This window comes from Drosophila ananassae, assembly GCF_017639315.1.
Source record: "Drosophila ananassae strain 14024-0371.13 chromosome Y unlocalized genomic scaffold, ASM1763931v2 tig00000090, whole genome shotgun sequence".
Classification (NCBI taxonomy): Eukaryota; Metazoa; Arthropoda; class Insecta; order Diptera; family Drosophilidae; genus Drosophila; species Drosophila ananassae.
This window is the reverse complement of record NW_025319054.1, coordinates 782,476-787,366: the sequence shown is the minus strand read 5'-3', so window position 1 is coordinate 787,366 and position 4,891 is coordinate 782,476.

Sequence of the window (4,891 nt, the reverse complement as noted above, 5' to 3'; positions counted from 1 at the left end):
TAATTTTGTTGATTATTATTATTATAAAAGGAATTATTTCTTTGGAAATTATTATTTCTTTGATAATTTCTCCTATCTTGTCCGTTTTGTTTTGAATTATGTTGTGATTTAACTTTATCAGAACCAGAATCATAACAACCTTCTTGTTGTGCTACTTGTTTAAGTTTACTGACTGTAGTTATATCGTGCCTTGCTAATGTCATGAATAACCTGTCAGGAAGTTTTCTCATTATTACATCTTTTACAGTATTATTCATGGCATTATTATAAATCATTGTATTTAAATTGTTATTTTCTAACGACAATTTGTTTGTTATGACAAATATTTTATATTCTAGATCCTCGACGAACTTACGAATGCTTCCATTGAAAGGGGTATTGTAGAGTCGTCTTAGTAATTCCTCGCATGGGGTTTGGGTTTTATACTCATCGATGAGAGCAATCCTTAGATCGGGCCAATTGGTTGCTGCTGATATCTGTGACACTCGCTGGGCATCTCCTGATAATTGCATCTCGATTGCACTGAAGAATACAGCTGTTTGACGCGGATCAGTTGATGGATACAAATTTAAAATGTATTCGATCCGTCTGATGAATGCACTTAATTCCCTGGTGCTTCCATTAAAATTGGGAACTTGCCTAATCTGGCTTAAAGCCTGATTAAGGTGTAGCTCGGAGAGTAACTGGACTTGTGCTACTGGTTCGGCCATTGTAATGTTCGTATTTCTTATTTGTTTCGGTAGCGGTCACACTATGAAAGCGGGCTACAAATTTATTTTAAGTTTTTGTGTTTTGTATATTTTCGGTAGCAGTCACACTTCGAAAAGTGGGCTACAAATTGAAACTAACACGTAAGTTCTTTTGCGGATGTGAATAGCGATTAACACTCGCGGTTAGTATTAAGGCTGCAGTTGCATTAGCACAAAATACTTCAACGATGTTCTATGATCTCGATTGATCACTGGTCACTTTTACACATCCTACCGACTGCGCCAATTAAATATCTTCTTCAAAAATAGTTTGAAAAAAAATATATTTTTATTTGAGTTCCGTTTTTGATACAGTGTGATTTTTAAAACTGCTTAGAATTTTTGGAGTTTCAGAACTAACTTAACTTTGGGGCTCTAAGTCCCTTTTATAGCTACCCTTGCTGAAGCTTTTTGCAGATCAAAGCTCGAAAGAAGCTTTTCTCTCAGAGAGGCTTTGTTTTCTGAAGGAAATCGATTGAGTCGGAACCTATTACTTGAGGTGTCAGTTGACGTGGAAGACTTTGGGTCTCAATTAATCGAGGTGACAAGAAAATGTGAAATTTCCTGTGAAGTGGATGCCCATTTAAGAATGGTTTGAGCTGTTTAGTTTTATTTCACTTAAAAGGAGTGAGAAAGATTTGAGTCGGGATTCTGTTTACCAAAATATTGTTTTGGTTTTCAATCTGAAGTGGCTCTTAGAAATTGGAAATCTTAAATGAGACTGTTTTCAGCCGAATTGGAAAATTAAATGTTTATGTTTTTACAAAAATTGGAATGATGCAATTTGCAGCTGGATTACGAATTTCAATACAAAAGGCTTCAGCTTCGGTTTACAAAATTGGTTTACAAAATTTACTGATATACACTTAAAGAAATTTTGTTGATATGTTACTATATGAATATAGCCGCGACTGATCGCTGCCGAGCTTTCGTAGGCAGCGCAGCCGCGAGCAACAGAATATCAAATCACTCTGGATTTGACTTTTAAAGCATAAAGTCTAAATTAACAAAACACTAAGAAAACTCAATAAAGATTACAAAACAAAATAAACTACATGGTTGAAATCAAAAAACAATCCATTGAAACTCCCATCCTTCTAACTTGAAAAACAACGAAGTTATAGCAAATCCGATCAATCAGTTATATGACAGCTATAGGATATAGACGGCGGATCCTTATGAAATTCGACAAATCAGATTGTTTTTCCCAAAATAGAATCTCTACCAAATCCCATCTTTCTAACTTAAAAAACACCAAAGTTATGCCAATTTCGATCGTTCTATGACAGCTATTGGATATAGTCGGCCGATCCTTACAAAATTTTGTACATAAGATATTTTGTATCTCAGGTCAAATATAACATGTGTAGAAACTCCCAACCGTCTAACTTAAAAAACACCAAAGTTATGGCATTTCCGATCAATCAGTTGTATGGCAGCTATAGGATATAGTCGACCGATCCCGGCCGTTCCGACTTATATACTGCCTGCAAAGGAAAGAAGGGTGTGTGCAAAGTTTCAACTCGATAGCTTTAAAACTGAGAGACTAGTTTGCGTAGAAACAGACAGACGGACAGACGGACATGCTTATATCGACTCAGGAGGTGATCCTGATCAAGAATATATATACTTTATCGGGTCGGAGATGTCTCCTTCACTGCGTTGCACACTTTTGACCAAAATTATAATACCCTCTGCAAGGCACAGTGGCCGGATTGACCGATTTTTTTGCATAAATTCAAAAAATTTATGACAAAATAATCGAATATTGTCTATAGATTCTAAATGTAGATTGTCCAACTAGATGTAAACAAATAATTTTATATGAATATGTGCAATCCTGAGCTTATACGAGGGCTGCAAAGTTCATTAACCGATCAGCTGGTTATCGGACAAATTTTGGCGGGAATCTGCACACAGACTTTAAACTTGCCTCGTTTTATAATACAAGCACCAATTTTACCCAAAAAAAGTGGAAAATATTATTAATGGTATGTAAAATATAATATAGAGAATCCGATTCGTAATCAGTGTTACGTGTTTTTTCTGTGAATTGTTTTCGTGATGTCCTAAAATACTAAAATTTTATTCAAAGTGTCTGTGTATTATGGAGTATAACTAATTTTCTGTCACTTTCTGTCACCATCTGAGCTTGCAGAAGTGTTAATGTATATTTAATCTTTACAACGTAATTAAATACTTTTGCTCCTTTTTGCTCCTTTTTCTACCGTTGTCAGTTAAAGACAAGGTCGAGTTCAGTCACAGCACACTTTTTGAGGTTTGGCAGCGTAGCAATAAAAGCAAAGATGCGGTATTTGACTACATTTTGGAAAAACTTGGCACGCAAAATCTTGACTCCGAAGATATTCAGAACATTATGAAAAAAATAAAATCTTTTGATATATATATTAGCCAAAAACTAGCTAAATATAATAGGAATGTAACTCGCTTTAAAGAAAATAAGGCTGATTGGCTCAATTCTAAAATGATAATTGAATTCAGTGTGACGAGTTCACCTTCAAGCATCCAAAATGTGAAACGGGGAAGACCACAAATGAGCTATGAACATGGAGGTAAACGTCTAAAACATAAATTGGCATCTAACCTAGCCAACTGTGAGGATAATAACACAAGTTTGTTGCTGCACGCAGCTGCAGTTTCAGCAAAGAAAGCGAATGAAAAAGACATTGTATGTGTTTTAAAGAATTCCGTTCTATCGGAAAATGGAGCAAAAGAGGCAAAACGAAAACTATTTGTACCAGAGCCAGTACCCCTAACTCCTGACGAAGCTTTGGCATTTATCCTAGAAAATTCTTTGAGTAAATCTCAATATAAAAATATACGAGACACAAATAGTACTCACTTATCTGATATATATCCGCCTTATGACAAGGTTGTGAAAGCGAAGCTGGATTGTAGGCCTGAGGATATAATAGTTACCGAAGTTTCATGTAAAGTTACTCTGCAAAACTTGCTCAACCACACTGCAAACAGAATACTACAAATGCAGGAAGATGTACTCAGGTCCTTTAAATCGATCAAAGATCTGATTTTAATTGTAAGCTATGGGTTTGACGGATCTACTGGGCAAAGCATATATAAGCAGAAATTCAATGATCATGAACCGGTTTCAAGCGATCATTCATTGTTTGTCACAACCATAATTCCACTTACATTAAAGGATAATATTGGTACAATATTGTGGATGAACCGGACACCACAGTCTGTAAGGTTTTGCAGACCATTAAAATTGGAATTTAAAAAAGAAACTTCAGAACATATTCTCTCAGAAAAAAAAGATTTAGATGAACAAATAAAAAGTTTGTCTCCTTTTGTACATCAAATTACTGATGACCAAACAGTTTTGGTTTCATTTGATCTTCATATGACGCTGATTGATGGTAAAGTGCTTAATGTTTTAACCAACACAAACTCTTGCCAAAAATGTCCTGTATGCGGCAGCGGCCCAAAGCAGTTTTTGGGGATTCATGACATACATTCACCAACATTTAAGCCGAAACCTGAAAGCCTTCAATATGGTGTGAGCCCACTGCATGCATGGATTCGATTTTTTGAGTTTCTCTTGAACATTTCGTCCAGAATTCATATTTGCAAGTGGCAAATTCGAGATGGAAATGATAAATTAATAATGGCAGCTACAAAGAGGGAAATTCAGGATCGAATGCGAAGGGAAATGGGGCTAAATGTTGATAAGCCAAAACAAAATGGTAGCGGAAACACAAATGATGGAAACACGGCCAGAATGGCGTTCAAAAATGTCGAATTATTGGCAGAAATTCTAAAGATGGATTTTGATATTTTAAATCGTTTTAAAATTATTCTTATAACCATATCCTGTGAACTTTCAGTTAATGCAGACAAGTTTCAAGAATTCTGTGATATTACATTTAAATTGTATTTAGAAAAGTATCGGTGGTACCCAATGTCACCTACGGTTCACAAAATTCTTGTACACGGTGCAGATATTATGAATAATTCAGTAGTACCTGTTGGCTGTCTAGGCGAAAGTGCATCAGAGGCACGGAATAAATTTTATAAGATTTATAGGCGATCTCACGCAAGACAGAATTCGAGGCTGAACAACATAATGGATGTGTTCCAAAGGTCCATGGACTCCTCTG